We start from the raw sequence: 14,395 nt of genomic DNA on the forward strand, positions 1-14,395 counted from the left end.
CCCAACCCTGTTGTCGTTGGAACGACAAAAATGTGCAAGTGTACACAATTGCAACAAGTAATAAAGTGACAAGTAAATATCGAGTTATTGTACCCACAAGAACTATGAAAGAAAAATATTTATGAAATGTAAATCAAACACTTTGGTGATTAAAAATATTTTGATTTTAAGGAAGTGATTAAAAACTAAAATTTAACTAAGTAAACTAAAGTAAAATAAAAATTTTAATGCACGATTTCAAAAGATGGTTTTAATAAAGATGACATAATTGTGTTAGATCAATTACATTCCTTAACTTAGAATTACTAAAATTATGTTCATGTTGTTACAGATATTTTCACAGCAACTTGGTAATTTGCTAACTACAGCTCATATGTACTTACTAAATCAACTCACCAATGCCTATAACAACACAAACATTATTTTAATAATTCAAGTGGACAAAATGCAATCAATCTAACACGATTTAATTTAAGTCATTTTAATTAGAACAATAACAACAACAAAAAATTATTCATGTTCATAATCACAACATAAACATGAAAATTAAAGAGAAAGGAACTAGAAAGCAAATCTTGTGTTTTCTCTGAAGCCAAACTAGTGCACTCCTCTTCTTCTCTACTCAAGCTGTTGAACCAAGGCCTTTACAAACAACTGAATGACATTATTCCAAGGTGGAAGAAGGATCATTTTCAAGAGGGAAATAAATAAGGGAAATGGACAAAAAATGAAAAAAAAACAAAGAAGAGAAAGTGAGTGAAAGAGAAAGAGATGTGTGGGAATGAAGGTGTGTAGAATGAAGTAGCAAAAGGGGGGTATTTATAGGTGGCAATGGAAGTTAAAAATATCAAATAATTAGCAGTCATACACTCCCCTTGGCCGGCCACACAAGGAGAAAAGTTTGAATGTTTCAAACTTTGCTAAATTTAGCTTGGGGCAAATCTTCAAAAGCACAAAAAGTGGAGAGGTTTGAATGGAGTTTAAGGAAACTTTGAGGGCTGTTTTGCAAGCATAAAAATCATAAGAAATTATCTGATTGGGTCAGCTTGTTGGACGATTTTGGGCTGCCATTTCTCTTGTTGGATCAGTCTTCTTTTATTAGCACAATTAGGTCACTTTCTCCTTCAGGCTAACTTTAGATAAAAATTAAATATAAAGTGCATAAAATAATCATCATTTGGACCTCCATTGGCTGGAAAAAATATTTAGCCTTGCTCTTGGTTCACTTGAAGCAAAAATTTCTCCAACAGTTCAAGCATTTTGAGGTGTCTGCCGAGCTAATTTTTACATTCTGTGCAAAACTGCCGAAAATAAACCAAATTTGTGAAAATTTATTATAAAAATAATTAAAATTCAATATGTTAATAATTTAAGTGTAAATTAATTATTTTATAATTAAAGTATGAATTTCGACAAAAAATTTACTATTAAACTGCATGAATTAGGGCTCAAAAGGTACTGAAAAAGTTATTTTTGTGTTTCCAGTCCTTCACCTCCCTTCACATTAGAGAAGATTCTCTTTTCTCTTCTCACCATTTTTCTCCAAATATCTTGAAAAATCTCAACACTCACCTTGAGCTTTTATCATAAGCACTCAAAAAACTTCTCCAAAACTCATTCCACCCTTAACTCTCTCCCTTTTCAGCAAGGGTTTCATGGTTCTTGAAATAGAAAGTTGAAGTTAAAGAGAGAGCTTTAATAAAGTAAGTAATCATGTTTTTCTCCTCTCTTAACTTGATATTTGATTTTATTTGTTATGAAAACACTTAGAAAGCTTAGATACTAATTTTTTTGTTATGTTCTTATGTATGAGAAAATGATGGTAGATGGAAAATCCAAGCTAGTTGAGGATGGATTCATGTAATGGGAGGATTGATTTTGTGTATATGTACATCCAAGAGGCAAGTATCCTTGGATACCCATACTTTCTTATGCTAATATGTCTTGAATTTAGTGAAAATGATGTGTTACATATGAAATTGATTGCAAAATTTTGAATATCTGGTGTCTTAGCATGTACCTAAGTTAATAGGTAGTTGTTGAAATTTGTTAGGCTATGTTAGATATTTTTGGTGTTTTGGATAATTTTATATGTAGAGCTAAATTATGTTTTGATGCGATCTTGTACTCGTAGGGCGAATCTGGCCGCTTGTGTTCCCGATCGTAAAATTAAGAAGTATAGGCTTAGTTTTTGGAAGAGTTGTAAATGAACAAAGTTGACTTGAAACAAAGGGATTTTTAGTGGATAGAGATAGCAAAGATAGGTTAGGCTTAACGCTAAAGAGAGAACCAATATTTTATGGTAATATTGACCCATTTCTTATAGTAGCTCTAAAGTTGAGAATGGAGTTGATAAATTAACCGTGACCCACTATCTATAAGAGATAGGAACCAATCGGTATAGGTTGAACGCCATACTTCAAAGAAGTGATAAGTTTAGGAAGAATCAAATTGACGCCACAAGATAAACTTGATAAGTCAATTTGAGTCAAGAGAGAACAAAGAGAGTTCAACACTCACAATAGTTATAAAATTCATCAAAGGTTCAAAATTTCTTTCTACATGATTTCAGCCTAGTATTTATAGGTTATACAAGGTCTAGCTGAATGGACATGTTTCAATCAGCATAATTGATCTGATGGCTATTGAATTATCCAACAAGTCCCTTGGAGACTCCTACGTGTGGAAGACGCCAACAGTCTTGTCATTTGTATTTCCCAATCAGCCAAACCATGTGGACTTTAAAGTTGAGATGAATGTGCAAGTAGCTGATCGGTTAGGGAGGTGTGAACACGGATTGATGCCTTCTTGGGAAGCCGAATGTACACCTATCACTTAATGACTGCTTGTGGCACATAGAGAGTCTTCAAGTGTGGACAGCAAGATTTTGACAGTCACTTTGGTGTGAACTTAGCATCCAGTTGATTAGTCAAGTGTGAAAACACTTGTGTCCATTGCCTTCCACGAAGAGTTGCTTGGAAGAAAGCAATCAACAGCTCCTTCATGCATGCACATCCAAATGCATGTCTCTCCATAAATGCCGCCCATTGAATATGCTTGTTGGGCAGCCAATGTGAATTACTTGCAAGACACATTTAAACTCAACTTAAATTCAATAATAATACATGATTTAAACATAATTTAATTTGTACAAACATTAGACAGAATTATGATGTCTGAACTAAGACCAAATTAAAAACATATATTAATGTTGTACAAAATAAGACGTAATTAATAGACTTAAAACATATTAAAGATGCTCAGATTATGACATATTTAAAACTTAAATTAATGATGTTCAAATTATGACACAATTTAAAGACTCAAACTATAATAACTAAAATGACTTAATGTTCTTATTCTAGCAACCAAAAATAGCAAGCTGAAAATTAAAGATTGGCTTAGAGCAAGCTGCATGGAACGCATGAGGTGCTTGTCCAAGATTGATCAATAAGTTCCACAACAGCTTCTCCCCAAATTCGATTGATGATGCCCAAAATAGCTTCCTTGAACCTTTTGGCTCGAGCACAAGTGATCGGCCCCATTGGTAGCTCAATTGGTTGCAGCCTTGGCTGAGTCCTTGCCCATGATCACATCATCCCTTCCCCCTTCGAAGCGATTTGTCCTCAAATTGTCACCTACATTGTAAGGAGAAAGATTAGAAACATTAAAGCTAGGACTGACGCTATACTCACCTAGAAAGTCTAGTTTGTATGAGCTGTCATTGATCTTTTCCAACACTTGAAAAGGACCATTGCCCCGTGGCAGCAACTTGGACCTTCTTTGTGCGGGGAACCTCTCCTTTCGCATATGTATCCAGACCCAATCTCAGGGTTCGAAGATTACTCGTTCGCATCCCTTGTTCACTTTGTACGCATACTATTCAGACCTCTTCTCTATATTTTCCCTTACTTTTTGATGTAGCTACTTCACGTACTCAGCCTTCCGTTTGCATCTACACGCACAAATTAATTAGTAGGTAAGGGAATTAAATCTAGAGGAGTTAGAGGATTGAACTAGTAAACAACTTCAAATGGGGAATGCTTAGTGGCTGAATCGACAGATCAATTGTAGGCAAATTCAATGTGCGGCAAGCATTCTTCCCATGACTTTAAGTTCTTCCTAATAATCGCCCTCAATAAGGTTGAGAAGTCTCGGTTCACCATTTCGGTTTGACCATCCGTTTGTGGGTGGCATGTTGTAGAAAATAATAGTTTTGTACCAAGCTTGCCCCACAAAGTTCTCCAAAAATGGCTAAGGAACTAGCATCATTACCCGACACAATAGTCCTTGGGTGTCCATGTAACCACACTACTTCCATGAAAAAAAATTTACTATATTCAAGGCATCATCAGTTTTATGACAAGCAATAAAATGAGCCATTTTAGAAAATCGATCAACCACTACAAAGATCGAGTCCTTTCCACCCTTGGTTCTAGGAAGACCTAGGATAAAATCTATAGAAATATCAACCCAAGGTTCTTCGAGAATGGGAAAAGGTGTGTACGGTCCATGAGGCTTTATGCGTGATTTGGCCTTCTTGTAGGCAACACAACAATCACAAACTCTCTCCACATCGGTTTTCATCTTTGGCCAAAAGAAATACTCTTGGAGCATGGCTAAGGTCTTGGTTACTTCAAAGTGTCTCATGAGGCCTCCACTATGCACCTCATTCACAAGCACCTCCCGAACAGACTCTTGAGGTATGCACAACTTACCCTCTCAAAATAGTTAACCATCATGCCTATAAAACTTTTCAAAGAGCCCTTGCTCACATGCTTTATACAATTCACCAAAATTAACATCATTTCATAAAGTTCTCTTAGATGCGCAAACCCAAGCAATTTTGAGTTCAAATGATTAAGAAGAGCGTACCTCCTTGACAACACATCTGCTACGACATTCTCTTCACCTTTTTTATATTTGATCACATAAGGGGATGACTCAAGAAACTCCACCCACTTGGCATGTCTTTTGTTCAGCTTATTTTTCCCCTTGAGGTGTTTCAACGCCTCGTGATCAGTATGGATGAAAAATTCCATGGGCCATAGGTAGTGTTGCCATGTTTCCAATGCTCGGATCAATGCGTACATTTCCTTGTCATACGTTGGGTATTTGAGGGTGGTACCATTTACTTTCTCACTGAAAAAGGCTATAAGGTGCTCATTTTGAGTTAGCATGGCTCCAATCCCTATTCCTGAGGCATCACACTCAATCTCAAAAGTTTTATTAAAATCGGGTAAGGAAAGTAAAGGAGCATTTGTCAAACAATCTTTAATTAACATAAAGGACTTCTCTTGTTCCTCACTCCAATAAAAATTAGAATTTTTATTAATGATTCCCGTCAAAAGAGCAGCCAAAGTACTAAAATTAGGAACAAACCTTCTATAAAAGCTTGCTAAGCCATAGAAACTTCTTACTTGGCTAATACTTGTAGGTCGTGGCCATTCTCGAATTGCCTTGACCTTCTCTTGGTTGACTTCGAGTCCTTCCTCACTAATCACAAATCCTAAGAAAATAAGTTTATTAGTACAAAAAGAACACTCTTTAATATTAGCAAACAAAGTTTCCTTACGCAACACTTCCAATACCAATCTCAAATGATGAATATGGTCTTCCAGAGACTTACTATAGATCAATATGTCATCAAAATAAACCACACAAAATTTACCAATGACAGCATGAAGTACATGATTCATTAAACGCATAAAAGTACTCGGTGCGTTAGTTAAGCCGAAAGGCATAACCAACCACTCATACAAACCATGCTTGGTCTTGAACGCTGTTTTCCACTCAGCTCCTTCTCTCATTTAGATTTGATGATAGCCACTTTTGACGTCTATTTTGGAGAAGAGTGGAGCTCCACTTAGCTCATTCAACATGTCGTCAAGGCGCGGAATCAGATGTCTATATTTGATGGTAATTTTGTTGATTGCTCGATAATCAACACACATGCACCAGGAACCATCCTTTTTAGGTACCAAGAGTAAGGGTACGGCACAAGAACTTAAACTCTCTATATGTACCCCTTTTCTATCAATTCAGTCACTTGCCTTTGTAGTTCGTTGGTTTCTTTGGGGTTACTTCGATAGGCTAGACAGTTTGGAGTTGTGGCTCCGGGTATGAAATTGATTTGATGTTCGATGCCTCTAATAGGCGGTAAACCACTTGGAACGTCTTCTAGAAACACATCTTTGAATTCCTGCAATAAAGTCACAATCGAAAACGGTAGAGTGACATCTAGTTCGTTAATTCCAAATAAACCTTCCTTTTACATGAGTACAAGCACGGGCTATTTCAACACAATGATTTTTGCACTTCTCTTTCTTTTGCATAGACACTCAACTCTTCAGTTTCACTTTCTTCTTTTCTTTCTTTTTCCCCTCAAGCTTTTAACTCGATTTCTTTTTTTTTCCTCTTATTTTTACCTTAATTTTTCCTTTTTTTTATTCTCTCTTCTTTTTCCTTCACACATTTTCGCTCTTGATCTTTTGCTCTCAATTTTTCAATAGAGTTTTTCAATTTGAGCTGGTCTTTATACACTTGTTTAGAGGTAAGTAGTGCTAGGGTTACATTTTTCCCTAGATATATGAACGTGTATCTATTGGTGTAACCATCATGGATCACTCGTCGGTCGAATTGCCACGATCTCCCCAACAACAAATGGCCAGCATGCATCGGCACCACATCACACACAACTTCATCACTATACTTACCAATGGAGAAGGCAACAATGGCTTGGTTGGTGACTTTGAGTTCTCTTGCATCTTTAAGCCATTGCAACTTGTAAGGATGTGGATGTTTGGTTGTTACTAGGCCAAGTTTTTCCACCAACATGTTGCTAGCAACATTCATGTAGCTACCTCCATCGATTATCATGCTACACATCTTACCTTGGACATAGTATCGAGTGTGGAAAATTTTTTCTCGTTGCTACTCATTTTTAGCACTTTGAAGACTCAAACTCCACTTGATAACGAGAATTTCCCCTTCTACGGCATATTCTAAATCTTCCTTCTCTTCGATGAGTGTTAGGTTCTTCTTCTTTTTCTTCTTCGGATTCAATCTCGCCATTGGCCCTAACCACCATCACACTCTGATTGGGGCATTGGCTAGCAATATGGTCCCTCCTAAGGCATTTGAAGCATTTCACATCCCGGGTGCGGTTAGGCACAACTTTATTTTTGCCTTTGCTTGATTCTCCACTTGGCTTGATAGGCTTTGTGGTTCCAACGAATTCCTTGGATTGAAAGGGGGCATCCTTTTTTATGACTCCTTGTCCCCACCTTGATGTAGAAGTGGAGTTAGGAAAGGTTCGGATGGCTCCCTTTCACTTCAATTGCTTCTCCACTTTGATTGTCATATGAACCATGTCAAAGATTACGACATAATGTTACAATTCCACCACATTGGCAATATCTCAATTGAGACCAGCAAGGAACCTTGCAATGGTAGCCTCTCAATCCTCCTCAACGTCAGCTCGAATCATGGCTACCTCCATCTCTTTGTAGTAGTCTTCTACACTTCGGTTTCCTTGAGTGAGGTTTTGCAACTTTTGGTACAATTCACGATGAAAATAAGAAGGAATAAATCTCTTTCACATGATTACTTTCATTTCGGCCCATGTAGACACAGGTCATTCTCCATTCCTCCTCCGGCTCATGGTAAGCTGGTCCCACCAAATGATATCATAATTGGAGAATTCTATGGTGGCAAGTTTAACTTTCTTGCTCTTCGAGTAGTTGTGACACTTGAAGACAAGTTCGATTTTCTTTTCCCACTCCAAATATGCTTCGAGATCGATTTTCCCTTAGCATAGGTGAATCACTATCTTGATATTTTTGAGGTCATCATCCACTCATTTTCGTTCTCACGGTCCTCAGTTCCTTTGACCTCGTCTCCTCTCGCTACGATCTAAGGCTTGATCACTTTCCATATCACTAGGCTCGTAGAAATCATCTCGGCTTAGCCTTTAACGACTCTCCTCTCTCCTAGGATTTTGTAAAGTCCTTTTAAGTTGGGATCGTTCTTCCAACTGTTGCAAATGCTCTTGTACGATTTCTAGACGTCGCTGGAGCATTCGATCCATCTCGCGGATGAGGGCTTGATATGTTAAGTTGGGTACACCACCACCAACAGCAATGTTTCTTACGGGGCGTACACCACCACCTTCCGCAACATTTCTTTCAAGACTACAAGACATGGTGTTTCTTTATAGCAAACCTCACTAATTCACTCAAAAGAAAAGAATACACTCTGCTCGTGTTTCACTCAATTTTTGGCTTTTGTCACTCTAATGCCCTCATACTCTCTTGCCTTTTTCCACTCTTGTTCGCTTCTCTAAGTTTTTTGATAACTACTGTAGACTTAGCAACAAATTTTTATGGAGTCGGCTTTAAAAGTAAGGTAACAGTGGGAGTTAATGTTGGGAAATAGGGTAGGCTAAACTAAAATAATTGAAGTGTGGCCGAGGGTGAAAGGGATAAAATGGAATCGGGTAGTAAATAGCACTTCTAAGCTAGCTTCTTCTTTTTTTAATTAAATTTCGAAACTCCCTCTAGTACTTTTGGACATGAATCTTGCAATGATGCTATAATTTTTTTGTTCGAATTTTTTTCTATTTACAACCCGGGAGTGATAAAAAATCAATACTTACTTAATTTTAACTAACTCTAATACCAAATGATGTGATCTCATACTCGTTGGGTAACAGCTTGTGTGAGTAGGTTCAGTTATGTCTCGAGAGAGAACATTGATACGAGATATGAGATTGTAGTGGTTTCAACCACATGTTGGCACATAGTGTGCGAGATACCCGCGTATCCGATAGTATTCCAAGTGGTTCAATGGGCACAGTGTTGTTACGAGGTTATACGAGTTCGATACGAACTAGTACAGGTATGTGCACGAAATACGTGGAAATGGTATACATTTATGACATATGAATACGTGGCATGGCTAACTTGGTTAATGATTATGTGTTAGGCTTTTGGGCCAAATTGAGTTGTGATATTCCTTGTTTTACTTACTTAAATTGTGGTTAAACATGTGTGAGAACAAGGAAAGATCAAAAAATGCTTCGATTAGAATTACTTTGAAAGCATGGGAAGGTATGAGTTATTAGATGATCAACATATGCTTAGACACATGCTTGAAAAGGTGAATGTACTTAAGTAGTGTGTACTTATGCTATGATGTTTTGATATGATTTGCTAGTTTATGTAATAATTAAAATTGAGAGGCTAATGTTGTTTAGGCTAAGGCCAAGATATGTCGGATTGAAAAAAGTAGATTATGCTTATAAATTGAAGTGGTAAGCTTTATTTTTGAATTACGAACTTACTAAGCATTACATGCTTACTTTGTGTTAATTTCTTTGCGTACTTAGATATTGGAAGCTCATTCGGGTTGGAAGTTGGCGGAGATTTCATCTCAGTATCTATCGGCTATTTTGGTATTTGTCGTTATATAATTTTGGTTATAATGGCATGTATAGGTCATTTTGGCTAATTATAGCCTACATGTTTTGTTATGTTTTTATTTGAGGTATATTGTGTATGTTTGTATGTGTAAATGGCCTTATTATAGGTGGTGTATGGTTGCCATGTAAATGCCTTGTTTGTGAATTGGTGTTTTGAGTATCAAATGGTTGAATTTGATAAGTAACTTACATGTTAAGCTTTAGGCACAATGAGGCATATATGTATTTGACCATTTAGGTATTTTGAGATGCATAGCTTGCTTGATTATAAGTGGTCAATTGGGGTGCTTATGGGCATCATGTTGTTATGTGTGGATATTACATGTTATAAGCTTGATGTTGGTTGATTTTGCATGCCTATTTATGTCATGGTTATATGCAACTTGTTGTGTTTAGGTTGGTACCTATTTGGGTGAGAAATGTGGCTTGGAAAATGGCCTACTTTCGTCCATACGGGCAGACACATGGGCGTTGTCTCAGCCGTGTGTGACACACGACCAGATGACCCAGTCGTGTGTCCCCTATAACTTCTATAGAAAACAAGTCAGTAGCTTTACACGGTCTGGCACATGGGCATGTGAGGCCATTTCAAAGGGTACACAACCTGGCACACGGGCGTGTGGTCTGGCTGTGTGCCCCAAGTCAGTATGCTCACTAATTTGCATAAGGGTAAGGACACAAGCGTGTGGCCCCATTCAAATGCCCACATGGCCTGGCCACACGGGCGTGTCCCTTGGTCGTGTGTGTGTGTGTCCTCTGCACTTTTGAAAATTTTTTTATGTTTTTCGAAAAATTCCTTAAGTACTCGATTTAGTCCTAAACCATTTTTAATGTCTATTTTGAACCTTGAGGGCTCGTATTAGGGACTATATGAATATTTATGAATGGTTTTTGTTTTGAATGAGAAATGAACATGAAATGTTTGATTGTTTGATCTGTAAATTCGGTAATTGCCCCGTAACACTGTTTCAGCGTCGGATACGGGTTAGGGGTGTTACATTTATTATTATGAAAGCTATGGTTTAGTCAATTCTCGGACTAAACGTAGCGTATGTGAGTCTATCTATACATGTCATTATATAACCTGTGATAGTGTGATATCTTCCGACTCTGATGAGATTTATTTTACTTAAACAGAGATGCTTTCCAACCGAGCTAATTGGGATAGTGTTGAAAGTGATACTCAAGTATTTGAGTAAAAATGTGTTATGATGAGTCAAAACTCATAAAGGTATGAATTAAAGTTCATAATATTATGTTGACGATAACTGTTATGTTATATGCATGTATATATGAGAGTCAAATTTTGAGGCTTTATGACCCTCACTCCTCACCAGTATAGTGTTATACAACGAAATTCACAAGATTTAGATTGAATAGGCTCACAAGTGTGAAACTAAAGAGTTCAGTGATTGAAGGATTAATAATGCTGTTAGAGCTAAGAATTAGTTAGCAAGTAAAGATAGTCCTAAAAGAGATATCAGATTTTTTTGAAGATCATTCGGATTACGCAATGTCGCTATTAAAGAAGAAGTTAACTTCGATTAATTGATTTATTCATGTATGATATCTAAAGAATGTATTACCCAGAATTTCTTCTGAATTGATTTTCGTTAGTGGATAGAATAATGTGGAATTAATGATGTTAGAAATAGTCAGTGGAATAATCTTTGAATTGTACAGATAACTGAGTGCAGCAGTATATTCAAGTAGTTTACGACGATCTCTTCTGGGTATTCTATGTGTTCATTTATTCTCAGAGGTATATGTAGCTGTTCATTTTCAGATGTAATTATTATCATATGAGAACGCTAACTAACCATAAATTTAGTCGAAAGCATTGATGGTCTGGCTGGTTTATGACCGCATTGCTCTATCTTTCTTTGGCATACTATTCCATTATGTTTGGTAGAAAATTTGACGGTAAAATTCATATGATGCTAGTATTCTATTTCTACTAGTTTTTGCCCTGTATTATATATATGGAAATTATATTGCTTTGATTCCCGTGCGTATGAGCAGTGTTTTTCTTTTAGATTTTCTCTAGGATATCATCGAGATCTTTATCATCTAATATGGGTTGTGTTCTCAAAAATTCAGTATAGCTTCATATCTTGGATTTCATTATCTCAGTTTTCTTTTCATCCTTATTATTGAATTTATAAGAGCATGGTGATACTGATCTCAGGTTTTTCTAGTTTTCGTGAAAGGGTTGACATCGGCAAAAGTGTAGACAGTGGAATATCAAGCTCAAATTTGTATATTGGTTTTCATTCTTCAGGTAACCTTAATTAAGGTCAATGAGTTAAATTGGTATGTTATGTTTCATTTGAGCTAATGCAGTTTGCAAAGATCTTTGACTAGAATTTGAGGGAATTATGAAAGATTGTAGGTTTGAGTTGTCTTTACAACAAGAAGAAGGGATTACTTTGAAATGTTATTATTTGATAGTTAAGATCGACTCAGTTGTTTTAATCAGAACGGGTTATTCAGTTGAAAAGTAATTTGAGTTATATGCATTTAAGTTTATCCTCAGGTTTGGAAATAAATTTTGTGCATTCACAGGTAAATAGACGGACAATATGAATGAAGAATTCATATTCTAGTAGATATGATACATAATAATATCTATCAGATCAGTTCTAATAGAGAAACGTTATTATAAATTTAAGTTGTTTCGATTATTGAAATTATTACACTTTTGAAGTTTGAATATTCTGATAAATGCCAGCAAAGTTTTAACCAGTTAAAAGCATTGTTAACCGAAGCACCAGTTCTGGTTCAGCCCGAATCGGGTAAAGAATTCGTGATTTTCAGTGACGCGTCATTGAACGGTTTGGGATGTGTTTTAATGTAAGAAGGCAAAGGGACAGCTTATGCTTCCAGACAGTTACAGCCACATGAAAAGAATTATCCGACATGCGACTTAGAGTTGGTCCCTATTGTGTTTGCATTGAAAATTTGGCAACACCATTTGTTCGGTGAGAAATGTCACCTGTTTAATGATCACAAGAGTTTAAAGTACCTGATGTCATAGAAAAATTTAAACCTGAGACAGCATAGATGGCTCGAACTGTGAAAGATTTATGAATTAGTTATTGATTATTATTCGGGAAAAGCAAATGTAGTTATGGATGGTTTGAGTAGAAAAATATTTGTTTGTTTGCGAACGATGAATACACGATTGACATTGTATGATGATGGCTCAATCTTAGCTGAGTTAAAAGCTAAACTGATGTTTCTATAGTACATCTGCGAAGCCCAGAAAAGTGATAATGAATTATAAGCTAAACGAGTAAAGTGTGAGTCGACTTCTGATTCAGAATTTCAGATGGGACCTGATGATTGTTTGTCATTCAGACGTAGGGTTTGTGTACCAAAAATCTAGAGTTTATATATAATTTTTTTCACGAAGCTCATAGTGGTAGCTTATCTATTCATCCGAGGAATAATTAAAATGTACAGTAATTTGAGACAGATGTACTGGTAGCCTGGGTATGAAACGAGAAAATTCTAACATAGTATCCAGATGTGTGATATGGCAGCAGGTTAAAGCTAAACATCAAGTACCTTCAAGACTGTTACAGCTAGTGATGATACTAAAGAGGAAATGAGATAGATTTACTATAGATTTCGTATCGAGATTACCCCTATCTCCAAAAAAGAGAGATGTTATTTGGGTTGTTGTTGATAGTTTGACAAAATCTACACATTTTATTTCGGTGCATACAAAATTTTCACTTGACAGATTAGCCAAGTTATATGTTTCTGAGATTTTCAGATTACTCAGAGTGCTAGTCTCCATTATTTCAGATTGAGATCCGAGGTTTACATCGTTATTCTGGAGAAAGTTACAGAAAGCTCTGAATACGCGGTTGCATTTTAGCACTGCATTTCACCCTTAGACTGATGATTAGCCTGAGAGAGTGATTTAGATTCTCAAACAGATGCTTCGTTACTGTGTTCTAGAGTTCGAAGGTAACTGAGAAAAATATTTACCGTTGGTCGAATTCGCGTATAATAATAGTTTTCAGTCGAGCATAAAGATGACACCTTATGAAGCTTTATATGGTCATAAATGCTTAACTTCGTTATACTAGACTGAGCTCAGTGAGAAAAATATACACGGGGTTAATTTGATTCGTGATACTGAGGAAAAAGTGAAAGTGATTTGTGAAAGTCTGAAAGCAGCTTCAGATCGACAGAAATTGTATGCAGATTTGAAACATAAAGATATTAGATTTCAGATCGGCGATAGAGTATTTTTAAAAGTATCATCTAGAAAGAGGATTCTTCATTTCAGTCAAAAAGAAAAGCTTAGTCCGGGATTTATCGAGCCGTATGAGATTATCGAGAGAATAAGGCCAGTGGCATATCGACTAGATTTATCGTCAGAACTTGAAAGGAATTATAATATGTTTCATGTATCCATGTTACGACCGTACCAATCAGACCCATCACATATAATTTCTCCGAAAGATGTTGAGATTCAGTCGACATGTCGTATAATGAAGAACCGATCAAAATTATGGCATGAGAGATTAAAGAGTTGAGAAACAAAAGCATAACTTTACTGAAGGTTCTTTGGCAACGTCACGAGATAGAGGAGACTACTTGGGAACCCAAGGAAACTATGAGAAAACAATACCCTAATCTATTTTCTGGTAAGACTTTTTGGGATGAAAATTTCTTAGGGGAGGAGAGTTGTAACAGCCCGTTTTTAGTGAAACTGAAATAGTGGTTTCAAAGCAACAAATCTGAAGTTAAAAAATTTATTTTAATATTATTTTGTGATCAACAACATGATAGTATTATCATGTAAAAATTTCGTTAAAAAATTTTAACGTTTGCATGTTCAATTTGATAAAAATGACTAAATCGCGTAAAGTACAAAAGTTGAGTTGTAATAGCTAA

The sequence above is a fragment of the Gossypium hirsutum genome, chromosome D06, assembly GCF_007990345.1.
Source record: "Gossypium hirsutum isolate 1008001.06 chromosome D06, Gossypium_hirsutum_v2.1, whole genome shotgun sequence".
Taxonomy (NCBI): domain Eukaryota; kingdom Viridiplantae; phylum Streptophyta; class Magnoliopsida; order Malvales; family Malvaceae; genus Gossypium; species Gossypium hirsutum.